The sequence below is a fragment of the Danio rerio genome, chromosome 25 (assembly GCF_052040795.2).
Source record: "Danio rerio strain M-AB ecotype USA chromosome 25, GRCz13ab, whole genome shotgun sequence".
Taxonomy (NCBI): domain Eukaryota; kingdom Metazoa; phylum Chordata; class Actinopteri; order Cypriniformes; family Danionidae; genus Danio; species Danio rerio.
The window spans coordinates 25,566,033-25,586,994 of NC_141045.1; the positions used below are offsets into that span (position 1 = coordinate 25,566,033).

The window sequence follows — 20,962 nt, forward strand, 5'->3', positions numbered from 1 at the left end:
AATTTGACACAAATTCATTAGGCAATGCTTTCTTCTGGCATTTACATGTAATTTTACTGACCATTCTAAAGTGGTCAAGCAAGTAGCAGTGCCCTTTATACATGGTATTACCATGCATCCACATGTGTTTGGATTCTCTCAAGACCTATCTGTATGATTTTGTCACTTTTATATAAGCGTTCTATTTAGTGCTACTAAATGAACTACTACATTTCACATGGCTCATGAATGAGAATGAAATTAAATAAATTGTTGATGATTGTAATTCAGGTGTTTTTGTACAATGCAACAAAGTATGAATATATTGCTTGGTGGGCAATTGCAAAGTAATCAAGTAGATTTTTACCCCTTTTTGAAGCAGCTGAAAGTGGAGAAGTTAGACTATGTATACACCAGCATCGAGTGTAGTCTACTTGTAATTGGACTAAAGAAAAATCGTAACGCAAAGTGTAAATTGAGCTATTAAGTTCAAGTTTATTAAAGCCCCTATTTTTTTATTTTTTTATTAGAGCCCGTATTTTTCCATATAAAATGTCATATTTTGGTTTTAGGGGTCTCCAACAACATTCTGATATGCGTGCAAGGTCAAAAAACACTTTCATTGTCTTATAAAAAGCGTTTATTTTTACCTAATTATCCTAGTGACTCCCATATGAATCGTTCAGTGATTCATTTGTTCCCAAACCCCTCCTTAGCGCAAAGCTAATTTGCGGTGATTGGTCTAATAACCCAGTCTGTTGTAATTGGTCGTCTGCATTCAGCACAAGAAAGAGAGAAATGCCCACCACGGCTACAGTATGAAGTAGCACAGAGTATGTGAGAGCCCAATGCAGGAATTCAATTAAGCAATGCAGTTAAACACCAGCATATTACTCTCCTCTTAACGCTAACCCCAAGTAATAACAACGACACACATTCAGTATTAATCCACACAGTGGCAAAAGTTGAACTATTTTGAAAATTGGCCGCACCGCGTGTTTGAAGAACAGATGATGGTGGCCATAGCAAAGGCAAACAGCAGAGGATTGCGAGTTCAGAAATGCATTTAAATCGGTAAAGGAAGAAGCATGCGTTTTTTTAACGTGGTCTTTGACGCTATATGTGAAGAGCCCCATACAGATTTAACCTGAGAGATACATTAAAAGCACTCATCTATAATTGATGCGTCATTATAAGCCGCACTGGGTGATTACAACTTAATTAAACACATATTTTGCAAACTACACAAAGCGAGGCAACAATTTAAATGAAACTTACATTTTATGAGTCGGAGGAAGAAGAAACTGGTCCATTTAAACTGTAAAAAGGTACTGACAAAGTCCCTGTCAAAGTCTGACAAAATCCCATAGTCTCTGCTGCTCCTTTAATAGTAAACGCCCAACGAATCCCGCGTTGCATCGTAGGTTATTGTATCAGAAATCATAAGCACACGGTTGGCTTTACCGTGGTATTGTTGTGAAAATGAACTTTAACCCTTTATACCCTGCAGCCGAATGTCCATCTGTCAGTGATCGTCATCTTCGCATCATGATCAGTCCCATGATCCCCCGCACCTTTGCTAGTGTGTGGAGGGAAAGCGCGTGCACATTTCACCGGAACTGGAAGTACCTATTTAGTGATGTACCGCATCGACGTCGATGCAATCAAAGAAAAGATCCGAACCCAATTCGATTCAATGATTCGACTCTGATTCAAATATTTGGCTAAAGAGTCAATAGTTTTAAACACGCTGCACTTTTAGATTTAAACCCCAGCTGGAGGTTTTCATTCATGTTGTAACACAGCTCTTTCCCCTAGAGCTGTGTTACACACTGTATGGAAGTTCATTTTTAAAAACCCATAATAGAGGCTCTTTGAGTGACCTGTTTGAAAGTAGCTTAATAAAATGTAACTATAACGATAACTATATGTGCATCCACACCAAAAGACTGCAGTGTTTGTTTGTTTTGTTGCACTTTGAATACTAAAGCTTTATAAAGTCTTAGAGATTCTGATTGGCTGTCAATATTTTTAGCGTCCTTCACCTAGACAAAGATAATCGCTCAGAAAGTGATTTGCATAATTAAGATGCTGTGGTGGGTGGATTTCTGTAGTGTTGAACGATTATTAAAACTTCATAGTTATAGTTATCGTACTTGGTATAAATGGCATACAGCATAGTTTTAGTCTTGCAGTGGTGTGCAATACAGTTTCGTACCCTGGGGATGAAGTTCTCAGCAATTTAGTCGTTTATTATATACAATCTTCTGCCGTCTTTCATTTCGTCTTTCTTGGTATTAGGCACCTTTTAAATGCACTTTTCTAGGTTATTTTCCTTGTTTATCTATAAAAGCTTTGTTTCTAAGCCTAGTGAGCTGTATCCAAATCAGTATCCGCTGTGACAGAATATCAATAACAGGAGTCTTGCATTAGCATGTAGTTAAGCTAACATATAGCATTAGCATGCCATTATTCTCACGCTGAGCATTTTATTTTGAAAGAACTAGTGTTTGTGTGAGTGTGCTTGTTTTGCTTCATCCTCCATCTTCAATTGACATTTCACACTCGAGAAACTTGTGATGTTGAATTTAGAATGTGGTAAACGAGGTTTTTTAGGGTAGCCACCATCTATAAAGCATCTATGTTGACTTTCCATTTCTTTAGGTAGCACATTAGGTTTGCATATTCTGACCACAATGTAAAACCCAACAGTCAACTTTATCAACCGAAATGAGTGTACTTAACTCAAAATGTACTGAAAGTTAATTCTACTCATTTGAAAAAGAGTTTTGAACTCAGTGTTGAAGGTAATGAGTTAATTAAAGACCTCATTTCATCAACTTAAATACAGCAAGTTCACCCTACTCATATAGATGAGTTGTTTTTTACTCATGATTAGTTGCAATCTATTTCCTCAAACGGTTGGAGTTGACTTAACTTACTGAGAATAACAGTACTTAGTAAGTTTGAGTTCTCTTCATTTATCGGGTTTTACTGTGCTCATATTGCTTCTTTTACTCAGATGGATTAAGTTACTCATTGATAGATTAGTGTTTGAACTTAAATGGTTTGAGTTACCTTAACTTTTTGGGCTTTACAGTGCATGTATTTTGAAAAAGACAAAAACATTCCCTCTTATTTGTTCTATTTGTCGTAGTTTTTAGTTTTTAACACACCTACGATCACATTTCTGATTTGTTTCATTTGTATCACCCCTGCCTTTAAGAATAAATCAAAGTGTAGTAGTGGTTACTAATATTAGATAATGTATATCAAGTTTTGTCTTGCGAAAATCCCTCCAGTTACTAACGTATTAACATGAATATTTACCATAACTGACTGTAACTGCTGTCGAGAACTAACAGCACATATTGCAAGTGTATTCATATGTTGAAATCACATTTTAACATTAGTTACTGAATAGTATCCAAGTTGGACCAATATTAGGGTTATTTGGAATTTAATATACAGTTGACGTCAGAATTATTAGCCCCCTTCGAATTTTTTTAAATATTTCCCAAAATAAGGTTTAACAGAGCAAGGACATTATCACAGTCCATATAATAATATTTTTTCTTATGGATAAAGTCTTATTTGTTTTATTTCGGCTAGAATAAAAACAGTTTTAATTTTTTAAAAGCCATTTTAAGGGCAAAATTTCTAGCCCCTTTAATCTATATATTTTTCAATAGTCTACATACCCAACAATCATTATAAAATAACTTGGCTAATTACCCTAACCTGCCTAGTTAACCTAATTAACCTAGTTAAGCCGTTAAATGTCACTTTAAGCTGTATAGAGGTGTCTCAAATATCTAACAAAATATCGTGTCATCATGGCAAAGATAAAATAAATCAGTTATTAGAAATGAGTTATTAAAACTATTATGCTTAGAAATGTGTTAAAAAAATCTCTGTTAAACAGAAATTGGGGAAAAAATAAACAGAGGGCTTATAATTCTGACTTCAACTGTATGTAAAATTCCATTGACAGACAGGCAGTGACAATACTTCAATGAAAAGTGAAAATGTAATGACAATTCTTTTGTAGTGAATGCTGTGCAGTTACGATTACAATCCTTATGTTAGAATAAAAATAATAATTGATGGGTTGTTTTTATAATCTGCGAATACTATACTAAATATTTTTTGTAGTAGCTCTCTTTTTCTTTTGTTATATACAGTATATCTTTATATTTTTACAGTGGACCCTTAACATTGTGACAATTCTGTTATGTTGTGAACGAATGCTGTTTTTTTGCTGATTAGATATGACGTCTGTTTATTACTTTGCCTTTTTTGTTATAATGTTTAGTAGTTTAGTTCCTTTCATTATTGTTGTTAAAGGGCCGTAGTGCTCCTTTACTGTAGTGATACTGTTATGAATGTGATTCTATCCAAGTGAGAAATAAATGCAATTGCAATGCAACTGAAAACATGCTACGAGTGTATTTGTCTCATTATTTGTCATAAACAAGTGCAGTATTTTTTTCCCCTTAATAATCCTGAAGCTCTGCAGAATTTTTAACAGCTTGAACATGTTGCTAAACACCTTATTTTGAGTTTCTCGGATATGTTCAGATATATGTTCAGAATGGAATTGATTAAAATATAAGCTTGCCTATTTAGGGACTTATTAAAGGGTCAGGAGATCCAAAAATGAACATTCTGTTATTGATTACTCACCCCCACATGCCGTTCCATCCACACGAGACCTTAGTTCACCTTCGGAGCACAATTTAAGAAATTTTTTTAGATGACATCTGAGCATTGCCTTATCTTCTGTAGACAGCAGTGGTCCTGGTTTGTTGAAAAAAGCATTGTCAAAACAGAGCAATTGTCTACGTGGTTTAATCAGAATATTGTCAAGCTATGAGTATACTTTTCTGCACAAATAAGCAAAATTAATGACCAGTGTTGGGTAAGTTACTTATTCATATTCAGTTAACACATTTAAAAGATTCTCTCGTGATTCACTTGTTCCAAACCGGTTTGTCTTTTTTAACGCAAAAGAGGACATTTAGAAAAACTGGATACCTGTAACCAAGGGTGCAAAAAGGGGGTTATCCAGTATTATCCATAATAAAAGTTTAATAAAATTTTGTTTATTTATTTTACCGAGTAGCTTCTTATTTACTTTTAATTTTGGGTGAACTATCTCTTTTTATTATATATATATATATATATATATATATATATATATATATATATATATATATATATATATATATATATATATATATATATATATATATATATATATATATATATATATGTATGTAGGTAGGTAGGTAGTGCTGTCTCCTCACAGCAAGAAGGTCGCTGGGTTGCTGGTTCTGTGTGGTTCTGGCGCTTCTGTGTGGAGTTTGCATGTTCTCCCTGCGTTCGCATGGATTTCCTCCGGGTGCTCTGGTTTCCCCCACAGTCCAAAGACATGCGGTACAGGTGAACTGGGTAGGCTAATAAAGGGACAAAAAAAAAGAATGAATGAATATATATATATATATATATATATATATATATATATATATATATATATATATATATATATATATATATATATATTTTTTTTTTTTTTACAACTGAATTACATGCACTTTTTTATTGGGTTTTTCACAACATTAAAACAAGACATCTGAACAACACATTACAACAAAACAACTCCATAATAACATACAAAACAAAAAAAAAAAATTTTAAAAAGAAGAAAAGAAAAATATATAAATAATAGATAAAAATAGAAAAATTATAAATAAATAAAAAAAAATTTAAAAAGTTAATATGGAGTATATTTTTTTGCATACAACATAGTAAGACCCAACCAGGGAACTTATATTATACATATAATCCCGTTCTTTTGGCAACATATCACCATCTTTCTTGCTTTATGCTCTTTTCTCGCTCTCGCTCTCTGACGTACAGACGCATGACGGAGCTGGCTGTCCTATTTGTTATAAGGTCTGACTGGGCACAAAATTTGGATTTCCTGTGTGGAAACACTGCTTTAAAGACAAGAGTCACATTTGGGAAGAGTTGGCCAGGTCGGTCGAAAGTGAGCTGCATTCTGAAAAGACATCCTGACGGTTGCGGAATATGAATTTCAACAAGAGCACTGGTGACCAAAGAGCTTAGAATGCTTTTTGCCAAAAGGTAAGACCCCTGGTGGACATAAAGAGTAGTACAAGCGCACTATTTTCACGATGTTTTACATTGTTTCCCTTTTGTTCTGTTAGTACAGAATTACGTTGCGTGACATGTTTGTCAAAATTACACTGTGCCTCAGGTTCTTTAACTTTCCTCCTCGCCCAACTGATCACAATGCAATTGTATTGGCTGCAATTATGGAAAGTAAGTGTGTGGCAGTCATAATTCCTAAATCATGTGAACAAAACGTTTATTGACAATTAATGATCTATGAGGGCGTTTAACCTTTAACAAAAATCCCCTTAAGCAAAGAACAATAAATGTCATGTGGTAAAAGACACGTTTTCTGGTGTGACTGGGAGTTTATAAGTAGGTTCTCGATGGCAGTTAAACTTAATCATTAATAAAAGCTATGAAGCATCACTCTTGTTTCAGTCATCAGTCTCAGACGGTTATCAAGGGATATTGACCCCAGGTTTCAGATTTTGATTATATTATACTGTGAGTTTCAGTAAAATGCTTAAAACTTTGCTTGTCTTTAAATGTCCAAGATTACAAATGATATATAAGTTGTTTATACAGGACAGTACAGAGAACTGACAAAAATTAGACTACAGTTCTGTGTTTGTGATGTAGACATAGGATTTGCACATAAGCAGATTACATTTTTGCCTGTCATATATCAAAAATATAAAGAAACAACGTTTTATGGATTCATAAACGTTTTTGCTCATCTATGAATGACATTACGATCTCTGCCGAATGACATTATGATCTCTGCCAAGTTTTATTTTTTTGTACACTCAGTGCACATGTGCTTTTGTTGTGTGTCTAAAATAAGAGAGATAACAAAATCCACTTTAGTTTGCTAAAGAGATATTAGGAAAGTACAATTTATTTTGCAATGTGAACTGAAATAGTGAGTTGATAAATAATTTGTTTTTTTTTAAGAAAGAAAACATTTTTATTTTTAATTATTTTGATTTCATTACTGTTCACTTCTCCATTCTCTAACCTTTATGCTAGATGGCTTGCCAGTCAAGCGTTTCAGAAAGTTTGTGACCTTCATGCCTCTGGATTCATGTTTTCCATACCATGATTATACATTTCCCACCATTCTCTTTAATACAAATACATAGCTAGTGTAGAAAAAGCATGGTTAATTTGTGATAACAATGGCTTAAAGAAACCCTCCACTTTTCTGAAAATAGGCTAATTTTACAACTTCCAAGTCTTAAACAGTTGGGTTTTAATATTTTTTTATCCATTCAGCTAAACTCCAGGTTTGGTGCGAGCATTTTTAGCTTAGCATAGATCCTAGAATTGCATTAGACCAGGGTTATCCAAACATGGTCCTGGAGGGCCGGTGTCCTGCATATTTTAACTCCAACCCCTATTAATCACACCTGAAGCAGCTAATCAATGTCTTTCTAGGTCACGGACGTGCAAACTTGATCCTAGTGGACCGCTGTGCCTCCAGCAGGGCTGTCCAAGCTCGGTCCTAGAGGGCCAATGTCCTGCATAGTTTAGCTCCAACTTTCTCCAACACACCTGCCTGGAAGTCTAGTATACCTAGAAAGAGCTTGATTAGCTGGTTCAGGTGTGTTTAATTAGGGTTGGAACTACAATATGCAGGACACTGGAGTTTGGACACCACTGCCCTACAGAGTTTTGCTCCAACACTAATCCAAACTAATCAGTGTCTTCGAGATCACTAGAAAGCTACAGGAAGGTGTGTTTGATTAGGGTTGGGGCAAAGCTATGCATGACACCTCCAGGGTCGAGTTTGCTCTTCCCTGGTATCTTAGAAACTTACGGGAGGTGTGTTGAAAGGAAGTTAGAGCTAAACCATGCATTGCGAGTAACTACAGAATAGTCCCGCTTTGAATAAGAAAATTATCAAAACAATTTCAGAATTTTTTGAGCGAGATGCTATTGGTCTAATCCAGTTAAATTATTTATGCTAAGGTAAAAGTGCTCCCGCTAGTTTCAGGGATCGGCTGAAAGGATAAAAAAACGGTAATACTCATTTATATTTTACTCTACATTACCTGACAAAAGTCTTGTCGTCGATCCCAAATGTAAGAGCAACAAATAATAACTTAAATAACAACTCAAAAAAAAATCTAGTTGATTTTTTGAAAATCTTTCCAGATGAATCATCTGTTGAACTGCATCATAATCATTACAAACACTGCAGAAAACCTATTGAAACCAGCATGAATCTCACACATATCAGTCAAGTTTGGTGAAGTAAGAATCATGGTTTGGAGTTACATTCAGTATGGAGGCATGCAAGAGATATGCAGAGTGGATGGCAACATCAACAGTCTGAGGTATCAAGACATTTGTGCTGCCCATTACATTACAAACCACAGGAAAGGGCAAATTCTTCAACAGAATAGCGCTCCTTCTCATACTTCAGCCTCCACACCAAAGTTACTGAAAGCAAAGAAGCTCAAGGTGATCCAGGATTGGCCAGCCCAGTCACCAGACATGAACAATATTGAGCATGTTTGGGGTAAGATGAAGGAGGAGGCATTAAAGTTGAATCCAAAGAATCTTGATGAACTCTGAGGGTCCTGCAAGAACTCTTTGCCATGCCAATTTATTGAAGGAAGTTGTAAAATGAGCCTATTTCCTTTTACTTAAGGGCACATAGTTTACCCCTTTTGAGTGTGCCAGTTTAGGTTCAGTTCAAAACACAGTTCAGATTTTTTTGTTTTAATTTGTTAAAAAGTGTTATTATGGGGGCGTGTTGCTTTACATGAAAATTAATTTCGACTTCCCACCCAATGTAACAAGGGGGCGGAGCATAGAGCTAGCAGATGTATAATTCCATATACATTGTGGACCAACAGCCAAAGACAAGTGATGCTGTTTTATTTATTGGTGATAATAACATTGTTAAAGAAAAAAGTAGTAATAGATATATTAGAGTTTTAAAAAGAATCATATTCCATCTTCTACAGTCTTCTGGTCATCAACATTTGGAAACACTGAGTGGAAGAAAGTATGGTTACTAACAAATACATGTTTTATAAGTAATAAAGTAAGACAGGTATCTTTTAAAACATTACACAGAATTTATCCTGTAAAAGAGTCATTTAAACGGTTTGGAATGGACAGAAAAAACGATTTTTGTGGTATTGTTAAAGAATCTGTTTCTTATTTTTTTAAAGTGTATACTCAAGACTATTTTGGATTAATGTTTCTAACTTTATTTCAAGGACATTTGGTACACAAATACAAATTAGGTTATGTGATGTCATGTTTGCTTTGGTACAAGATGGAATTGATTAAAAAAAGTACAACATATTTTTTATACAACTTATAATATAACTTGAAAAATATCATATTATTGTCAAGAACAACATTAAAAACAGAAAACCTTAAAAAAAAACATATAAAGCATTATGTAACTTTCAATTGATTGAAAAAAAGTTTATTTTTTATTTTTATTATATTACCTTTTTTTTACCTTTGTACTTTGTATTACTGAGATAATTTCTCTCATTTTATGTTATTTTATTTTATTTTATTTTGTTTATAATTGTTGTGAGATGTATTCTCTTGTACTAAGTTTGTACATATTTACAATAAAAAATAAAATAAATAAATAAATAAATATATATATATATATATATATATATATATATATATATATATATATATATATATATATATATATATATATATATATATATATATATATATATATAAACAGAGCAGTCCTGCTGAATGACAAAGAAAGCTAATCCTGATTGGTCCTCGTGCATGCATTTGAAATGCTGATTGGCTCACAGAAAGAACCTTATAGAGCTAAGCTAAAGTTAATTTTTTTAGAGAAAATCTTTTTTTCTTTTTTTTTTCTTTTTTATTAAACGTCTTAAAATGTAAACAACCTGTAAAAAACATCACATAATGTAAATAAGCTGTCATTAAATATGGTTAAGTGAAAAACTCAATTTTGACAAAAATGTCAGATAGAACCTTGGAATTCTAAGGTGAGGAGATTGACTTATAAAATAAGTCAATGTTCTTATTCTGTTTAAAGATGCACACCAATAATGAGTTTGTCCTTTTTTTAAAAATATAAAATCTGCTTAAAACCTTATTTTAACTAAGGCTTATACAAAAATGCTAAGTGTACTTGCAGTATAATGAGAAAACTACTAGTGCAAGTTCACTTGCTGTACAAATTAAAAACTTAATTGTGGACAACTTGTGCACCTAATGTTACACTACACTCTCAGAAATAAAGATATGTGAGCTGTCACGGAGGTGGCACCTTTTCCATAGGTACACATTTGTACTTAAAATGTCCATTTTGGTACCTCAAAGGTATATATTAGGACCTACACATTTTAAAAGGAACACTTTTGTACCATTTAGGTACTAATACAGTATATATATATATATATATATATATATATATATATATATATATATATATATATATATATATATATATATATATATATATATATATATATACATTGAGGTATTAATATGGACCTTTTAGGTACAAATTTGTACCTTTTGAAAAGGTACCACCTAAGTGTACAGTATACTTTTATATACTAAAAAGTGGGCATTTTTGGTATTTAAATAGTAAATTTATTTCACATAAATCTCGGTGTACATACAATAGAAATTAAACTGAATTCTTTCCATTTCAGTCAAACAGGACCTTTTAGGTTTTATTTTTCTTTCTACAGAACACTTAAAATTATCAAAACATTTCAAAGTAATGACAACATGTTTGTAAATTTAAATTCCATTGTTACTGCATGTGCAGTTTTGGGACAATCAAAACCTTTAGTTGAATATTTAAGTTAATATCTAAATAACACAAAACATAGATTTACATTTACTCTTCTCTCAGTTTATATCCTATATTGTCATGAATTAGGTTTTCATTCAATTTTCTTAAGCAAATGCAGTTGTCTGGATAAATTATCAATGTTCTTTTACTGAAAATAGAATTATTCTGCAAATTATATATTACTCTGCTTCTCTGAATTTGTTTGTATATAACTTTGTGTAAATTTGTGCATATTTAAGGTAACTATATTGTAAGTAACTAATACAATTACATAAAAATAACAGTAATTCCCTACATTACCTTTTTAAGATGTTAAGAAATTAGGTAATTAGTTAATTATTACACCCAACACTGCTTACAAGCAATGATACTATGATAGAATGCATAGAAAATAAAGAAGTAGAGATTTACTTTGGAGGTTGAATCTTTTAAATCTGTATTAACACAGATGGTCGGCAGAGGTCAGTGCTGTTTAGAAATTGAAACACCTACAGCAGAAAATCTCTGAGCAGTTGAACAGATTAACCGTACACTGTAAAAAATGCAGGGTTCCACGCAATTCATTCACGTTTCCCAACACAAATTGATTAAGCTAACTTGACACTTTAAACAAATGTTTGTGGATTGAAAATAAAAATACGTTGTCCCAATGAAATCTCAAGAATTGTGTTGTTTCAGCTCATTTTGAATAAGTACACTGTTAACCCTTACCGTAGATTATGCAGTAAATAACTATAAAATAGTCAGTGTTTAGCTGTAATAAAAAGAAACAGTATTTTACTGTAAAAGGAGCAGGATTTGTATGAAATTCTGTAGTGCAAAGAATAAGTTACAGTAATTTACTCTATGTACCATTACAGATATTTACTGTGATAATAAATGGTAAATTACTGTTCAACCATAAACAAACATTGCTAAATAACTAGTAAAAATGTTTATAAAAATATACACATCTTAAACAGCACGCACATACATTTTTGCAGAGACTCAATGAATTTGTCTGGAAAACTTCAAATGAAGTAAGTAAAAGTGGCATTAACAGAATAGTATAAAGGCTTTCCTAAATAAATGTATAAATCATGTTATTTGTTGTGTTTTTTATTATTACTACAGATTTGGAACGACATGAGAATCAGATTATTTATTATTATTATTATTATTATTATTATTATTATTATTATTATTATTTGCTTTGGATAAAGTTTGTATATTTTTGTTGTTTTTATTAAACAATATGTGCATAATTGTGATACATGTAAGCAGTTGCTTTGAAAATATGCTATAATTTACTCCTGGAAGGCCGCAGCCTAGTAGATTTTAGTTCCAGCCCTGCTTCAACAAGTTACCTTTAGATTTAGTTTGATGAGGTGTGCTTAATTAAGGTTAAAGCTTAACTGCACTGTTACCCTGTAGATTATGCAAAGGATAAATTACAGTAATTTACTTTACGTACACATTACAGGTAGTAACTGTGACAATAAATGGCAAATTACTGTTCAACCAGTACTGTCCCATCTACTCTGATGCTTTATGTTGCTAATCATAGAGACGTGCATTTTAAAGGCAGAAAACAATGATTTAGGCATCACCAGATACTCCCATAGGCTGTCTTATTCTTAACAAAAAAGTTTTAGAAAAAGGTTTTCAGAAAATGCTGGCCCTTTAAGGGAGCCAGGTGTTTGATTTGTTTACTGCTGAGTGTGCTCTATTCTCTGTCCATCAATTCAGATGTAGAGTCTGATATGTTTTAGGCTTTAAATAAGAATCTATAATGAGTAAGTAAAATGTGTTCAGATGAATTTTGAGGGTTTCTAAAATAAGGCTGTGTTTTAAGTTATATTGTAGTTATCTTGAACTGTGTACTTGAAAGCTACATTGTTAGCTAGTTAGCCTCTCCTCATATAACTTCTTACATTACTTTTATTTAAGTATATTTATTTATTGGATATTGCATATTGTCATAATGTACAGATGCTAACATTTCATGTATCTTTCTGGCAAATAAGCTGTTTTTATGCACATAAAAACCATTAAATTCCATCACCTTAGTAAGGTAACATATGCACAGAAATCATCACAGGGAATCACAAAAACATGATACACATAACCATCCCCACACAAAAGCTCTACTGTCAGGTCCCAGGTTGTGAGTTTGTTGCTATTTCAGATTTCAGAGCAGTGTTTCCACCTATGAATTTCTATTAGAAACAATATAAAAGTTTGTTGTCATGAGATTTTTAAAGTAAATAATAATTATAACAATAAAAGATTGGATCCTTTGGATATTCGGTGTTGCCAACTTTATTTTTGTTTTTTTATTATTATTTTTAACTTTTTATTGAGAATTGACAGTATGTGCCTGTGTTTGACAAACATGTTTCTATCTATATCTCTATCTATGTGTTCTTTTCATACGCCTTTTTAAAATAATTTTAAAAATAAAATAATTATTTTGTGTTTTTTGCTGTTCAGTTTTTTATGCATGGTTCGCATTGAGGAGAGAGTAACACATTTCACTGCAACACACCTGAACCAATTAATTAGGACCTGAACACCACTTGATAATCACAGGCAGGTGTGTTTGATATGGGTAGCAACTGAAATCTGCAGGAAGGGAGATCTCCAGGAACAGGATTGAGCACCCCTGCTATATACCATGGGGGTCAAACTCCAAGTTCTTGGAGAACTGCAGGGCAGCAGAGTTTAGTTCCCACCCTGATTCAACATTACCTGTAGATTTCTAACGAGCCCTAATTAGTTTTATCAGGTTTGTTTAATTAGAGTTACAGCTTAAAGTCCCGGTCACACTGCACTTTTCTCCCTACAGACTTCCATTCATACGCATGTGAATGCTGCAGACCTGGAATGCAACCTCATGTGACAAATTTTACAGTTCGCAGTATTGGAAAGTTCAAGCTTGGAGAACTCTGACCTGCATCATGTGATTGCTTGAGACCAATCAAAGATCAAACTATGACCTCTCTGAACAAAAATTATGGACCAGTATCTTGCTTATTCAATCTCTAATTATTTTGTTTAATCCCACTCCTTTTCGCAGTGCCATATGACAAAATTTCGCATACTCAAACATTAGCGTGACCACAGCCTTACTGTGCAGACCTGTGGCTCTCATTAATATGTAAGATGATATATCTGCTGGTTTCTTAATTTTGTTATATATTTTCTGTTGTATATTTGTTTGCTGCCAAAACAGAATTTGTCAGAAGTTTTATGCCTTCTAAGTTTAATAACAAGTAAGAATGCTAATTAATTTTAGTAACACTATGACATACTATTAATGTGTATTCAGTATAATGCTGTGAGTTGTAACACTACAGAACAGTAATTAACTGTACACAGTTTCCAGTTAGTTACCACTACTGCTCTATTACAGTAATTAACTGGCTACTTGCTGTATCGGTTCAGTTACAGTAAATAACAGGCAACACTGTTGCCAGTTACTTTCTGTAACCAAATCTTTACAGTGAGTATCTGGCAACAGTGTTGCCAGTGTTCTACTGTAAAAAAGCCTGGTAAGGTCTAACAGTGTAGTTTAAACGAGCAAAATAATGATAATAATAAAAATAAATAAATAAATAAATAAATAAATAAATAAAAGAACGCATTGGGTTTCAAATTCATGTATAATATAGAATATGTGTTTAATCTAAGGCTTTGGTAAATTAATGATTTTTTAAATCTCTTTAGAAAAACATTAACTTGACAAAAATATACAGTAATAACAGGTACATTGTGAAATGCAATTGCAGGTTGAAATATTGCAAAATGTTTTTTAGATTTATTCGAAAGTCAAACTTATTTAAATAAAAAAATTGAAAGTTTATTTTGCTAGCTCACATTGTTATCCTTACAACGAATATGTAATTAATCTGTGCAAGTTAATCCACTGAAATAAAATAATTGTCTTGGTAATCTACAGTCAATGTCTGACCATCTGCTTCTGCTTTTGGAGTGGCAGTCATTCTGTTGACGTCAACCTGATGGCTTCCATTGCAACTGACAGTATATCAATAACTTTAACCACTCCCCTCTAACTGTTAGTTTTCTGGTAAAGTCTAGATAGGATACATGGCTGGTCGCCAGTGCAGTATGCACATCAATATAGCAGCATTTTTATGACACTGTATAACAATAATTAATATATTTACAGTACTGTGTTGGTTGGGTTTAGGGTTGAGGTAGACGTTAAAAAATACAATTTATTGGGAAATTTTATAGATAACCTAAACAATACTCGGTATACAGCTCCTGTTTTTACGTTACTGATGGTTGGGTTTAGGGTTGGGGTAGGGGTAGACGTTAATAAAATATAATTAATGGGAAATTTAATAAACATAATAAATCACTTCTGGCTGCAACCATACCTGATCTAGCAACAAGCGTAGTTTGCAATGATGAAATGATGCGCAAGCAAAAGGCTCAGCAACTTTTCAGGCAGACTTTAATGCAGTTGCACTGGTTGGCGTTTTAAGTGTTTAATATAAACATAAATAGAGGGAAAGTATGAATGGGATGCTGTGTCCAATATCGCCCATTCACTATTCCCCTAATATATTCCACTTGAATTAATGAAATTCGAGCACTCGTGCACTGAAAGGAATGTTGTTTTGTTTCTTGTTTGCCTGTCATGTACAGTTTACAAAGGAACATTTTATTATGAAACTTTCGCTGAAAGGATTACGCTATATGGTAATTTGGTGAAATAAGCAAATTAAATTAATTTGGTGCGTAAACTCTTACAGGTATTTTCTTGCAGTTCAGTTTGCACAAAGCATGATGTCAGATCAACATTTTACCCCAACGTCATGGGATGTATGTTTTGTTAGGAAATGAAAATCAGGTTGATGTCAGAACTTAACGTCAGGCCGACATCAATGTCCAACGTCTGACAGACGTTCCTTTTTGATTACTTTCCAATGAAACCTAAAAGCAACAAAATATAAATGTCTTATGATCTTACAGCTTGACGTGGTGTGGACGTTACTAATATAATGTCTATCAGACATTGGATTTTGGTTGCTATATCTGGTGAATAAATGTCAATATTTGACGTCAATATGATGTTGGTGTAACTTCGGGTGCTCCAGTTTCCCCCACAGTCCAAAGACATGCGTTATAGGTGAATTCATTCATTAATTTTCTTTTCAGCTTATTCCCTTTATTAATCAGGGGTCGCCACAGCCGAATGAAGTTATCCAGCAAATGTTTTACGCAGCAGATGTCCTCCCACCTGTAACCCATCACAGGGAAACACCCATACACTCTCATTCACACATATACACTATGGACAATTTAGCTTACCCAATTCACATAGCACATGTCTTTGACTATGAGGGAAACCAGAGCACCCAGAGGAAACCCACGCGAACAAGGGCAGAACATGCAAACTCCACACAGAAATGCCAACTGACCCAGCCGAGGCTCGAACCAGCGACCTTCTTGCTGTGAGGTGACAGCTGCACTGTGCCACTGCACCGCCCGTAGGTGAACTGAATAAGCTAAACTGGCCGTAGTGTATGTGTGTGAATGTTAGAGTGTATGGGCATTTTCCAGTGTTGCATTGCGGCTGGAAGGGTATCCACTGCGTGAAACAAATGTTGGATAAGTTGGTGGTTCATTCCACTGTGGCGACCCCTGATTAATAAAGGGACTAAGCCAAAATGAATGAATGAATGAATGAATAACATTGTCCTTAAAGGCAAGTGACCTAAATCTAACCTAATACCAATGTCTTATAATGTTGTGTCTGCTGGGTGGGTTGTATACTCCTTATTCCAGTGCATTGTGGGATTAAGTGCACTTCTGAAGGTCTACTGGTTTCAGACATTAATAGAAATGTATGTTCCCTGAAATAATACGATAACTTAAGGTTATAAGGGGCGATCATGGATACAGCCATGATGTCAAATTTGAATCTGCGAACCACATGGGCACTAGTCATTGGTTCTTTATAACATTAGTTTTATTTTTCTCTTCAGATTTATGCATCTAAAGGTAAAGCTATAGGCAAAAATGAACCCAAACTTAACTAATTAACAGCTCGGTTGGAGGAACAGTTTTCTTTTGTCCAAATGAATGAAGAGGGATAGATTATCCAGTTGTAAATAAGTGGTTTATCAGTGGCCTTGATTTTTCTTTTGCCTTATTTGCTGCTTTTGACATGGTTAACCACATTATTCTCCTTGCATCCCACAGGACAATGCGAATCTCAGGAACTGCATTTCAGTGGATAGGTTGAAGGGTTGAAGTGTCCATCAATTTCAACTCAACTTTGCCAAGATGAAACTCAACTCTTCTTTATAACTTCTTTATCAGCTGAGAACCTTAGACTCTTTCCACATCAGCTAGAAACCCTATCAAGCCTCTGCAAACAGTCAGAATGCACTTCAAAAAATATATATTTTCTTAAAGTTTTTATCTTGTTTCTTGAAAAGTCCTCAATCAAGAAGCAAGTACAATAAAGGACAGACAGGTACTAAATTATGTATTGTTTTAAGAAAAAAAAAAAGTCAAATGAAGTGGGTTTTTCCTTAAAACAAGCAACATAATCAGTGGAGTAAGCAAAATAATCTTGTTCTAGGTTTGAAATAAGAATAATTCTATTTACCCCATTGGCAGAAATTTTAAAACTCATTTAATTTTGACTTATTTGGTCTTGCTTTCAGGAACATTAAGTAAAAATTAAGTAAGCTTTTCCTGACTGACTAGTCAGTGGATATGTTTCTTTTTAACCACATGCAGTGAATAAATGATCAAACTTTTTATGAATTTCCTATGCTTGAACGTTAAATGAGAATATATCTGATGCACAAGTGGGCAAATCTAAGCTTGTTTTTAATAAAACAAATATAAATACGGATATACTAAATAATGATGCTAAATAATGATAATGAATAGTGATAACATTATACAAAAGCAAACTGTCTTGAATAAACAAACAAAAAAAAAGCCCCCCGAAATGAAGAAGGCATGAAAGTATGGTTTTTATATTTATGTTGGCTAGAAAATAATGTTTTGTAATATTTTAATCATTTATATTTGGATATTATATATAACCCTTAATATTTTAATTCCTTTTCATATGTAAAGATACTTGCGTATTGCTGAACAACACGTTTGTATTAAGCAATACAGCAGAGGCACGCAACTAACACGTTCTGCTCTGGATCTTAGACGGGCTTTGTTCTGGTCTATTGAAAAGTTTCTCAAAATAGCAACGCACCAGCAATGCGCCTCAACATGCCTCCTTTTTTAGACCAGAACGCCTATGGGCGCACATATGAGTGCAATTGCATTTGCTATTTAAACAGCGTGGTGCATCAAAACGACTCTTGCGCCAAGCTAAAACTAGCAAACAATTGCGTCACGATTTTCACCACATTGCACCACATTGGGCCGGGTGTATGATAGGACCCTTAATGTTCTCATATTTATGAAAAACATTTGAAGTTCTAAAGCAGCTGTTTCCTTGAAAAAAACATGTTAGTGTCTTTAGAAACTGAATTGGAAATTACTTTATTTTAATATAGTCAGTTGTGAACTGAGGTGGGCTGGCTTGAAACTCCAGTGCTGAAAAGTAGTCCCACTTCAGCCCTGCTTTCAACTACACCTCTGGAGCTGTAGTTAGAAACATAGTTCCCGGCTGTGTTCTATTCCCAGTTATCCCCTCTATGCCCTATTTGTTTAGAATATTCTGACATTTAAACTTGAAATGATTAAAAAAGAAAAATGCATTGAAGTCATCTCTCTTAGGTGTAATTTGCTTTCAAATCATTTTTAAAGTTTAGTTTAGATCTTCATGTTTACAATTGCGCTCCCTTCATAGTGCACTTTGAAAACCTTGATGTTATTTTGAACACAGCTTTGGCTCATGACGAAAGCTATAGGTGACCTATTATTTAAAAGCCGATTTTATGTTCGACAACATAATTCTTGAGGGTTTTTTGGGGGGGCTACTTCATTATCTTATGTTCAATTCACTGTCTTAAATTAGCAAAAACTAAGCTAACTTAATTCCTTCATGTTGTCCTAACACAAATAGAAATAGAAAAGCTTTTTATGTAGAAAATACTTCTTGATTTAAGAATTTTTTAATATTTGGACTAGAAACAAGACAAAAACTCTTAGTTGAAAAAGCATATTTTTGAGTTCCCACACACAAATGGCCACATTTGTTCTAGAAAAGATTCCATTTGAATAGGAAAGCTTGTTTTTAGACAGCAAACAATGTGAGTCAAACTACATGATGATCCTCAAAAGAAAATCATTTGATTACCTAAAACCTGTGTTATTCAGAGGCCTTCATTTCTAGCGTCAAAATGAAAGAGGTAGAGAAAAAGCGAGGCGGGTGCTCGATTCACAGCTGTGAGATGATTTTACTGTCCAGGTGAATGTGACGTCTATCCTCCATTGACCTGCTCTGTTTCTCGCTTGCTATGAGTGAAAAGCTCCAGCGACACTTCACTGGATGAACAAATAAACATTTGTAGTCTCATCTGTGCTTTGAATACAGCTACATTTTACAGCAACACACTCTCTTTCATCGAGAAATGACAGAAATGAGTGAGTATGAATGGAGATTTATTTCTTCAAAAGTGATTATTATGGCTTTACCTTCATATAATACATGATGGGTGACAGGGTTGTCATCCACAAACCTCAAATATGGATGTAAGAGAAGAACACTGCATGCAAACGCCCTTGATTATCAAGTAGGTCATTAGGGGGATTAACCAAAGAGATTAACATGCAGAAAAACATGCAACTAAAAGCCCTAACTGTGTAATTTTGCTAATCGCATTTACGAGCCATAAAAAACATTCCATGGAATAAAAGCAGGGCATATACAGAACAAGTGCCAATATTGTAATATTTTTCACACATATATAATTATCTGTATACTGTATAAATTAAGGTTGTGACAAAATAAAAATGTGTAAAAAGTTACATGTAAAATCATCTAACAGTATTATGAATAATAATATTTACTAACTATTATTATTGTTTTTTTGTTTTTTTTTACTTTTTCTCACTTAGATCTAGATTACCGAGAAAGTGATCTCCATCATTTCTGATGGTCACATCAACCTATTTGTATGTTTTTCTTTGCTGTTGTATCAATTTATTTGTTCATCCCAGCAAGCATTTTGTTTAAAAGATGTCTGTTAGACGTCTATTTAATCAGGAAAAGGAATCTAAAGAATTTCATAAATAATTTGCAACATGTTCATGCTAAAAAGAACGTATTTTATGCGGAAATGTTCCTGATTTGCTGATATGCTTCAACAGCTCCTTTAAATATCAGATCAATGTAGTGAAATTGGATGCTCTCGTCACTGGAGCTGTGATGGCAGACAGCATTGACGCCAGGTCGGCCAGAGTGAACTTTGCTGCTCTCACCGCCTTTAGTGTGAATGCACAGTTATACTTTAAGAAGAAAGTGGTTGGACAACTTGGGTGACAAGAGAATCCACATATACTGTATTGCTCAGCAAGACCAAGAAGGGCCTAAAAACAATATTGTAGTCTTTCAGTAAATTCAACTATAGTGCAAAAAGGTCAATACAGAGGAAATATTGTCTCGAGATCTCAGTAACAGCAGAATAGGATTGGTAAAAATGAGAGACAAATAAAACCATAATACCTCAGTGTTCTCTGGCTTGTGTGGTGTAACATTTCTGAAGTCAACTTTTAAAGATCCAGAGGACGTTCACAAATGTTCATGATCGCTCCTGAAAATAAAAGCCTGTGATTTACACATACTACCGCAGGAGCAGCACAAGTGTTTGATTTTGATCAACATTTAAAAAAGGCCTTCTTTTTAATCTTCTTGACATTTCAGTTGAGGGCAGCCATCTTATTGCAAAGTCGTGCCGGTAAGCTACGACAAACATTAGAAGGGAAAAGGTCATTCTAGATGAGAGTGTTTATGTCTTATGAAGAAAATCGGCCTTTGGAAGAGTCCTGCTTAGTCTTTCTCTCCTTCGCCTG

The 20,962-nt window shown here is 33.8% G+C and overlaps 1 long non-coding RNA gene across 1 annotated transcript; it reads left to right on the top strand.

The window, feature by feature from the left end:
* Positions 1-5,871: 5,871 nt before the first annotated feature.
* On the top strand, positions 5,872-19,466 carry LOC147830881 (uncharacterized). The gene is made up of 3 exons (XR_015526555.1): positions 5,872-6,129; positions 17,168-17,868; positions 18,110-19,466. It is a non-coding gene; the product is annotated as an uncharacterized LOC147830881 (long non-coding RNA).
* The last annotated feature ends 1,496 nt before the right edge of the window (positions 19,467-20,962 follow it).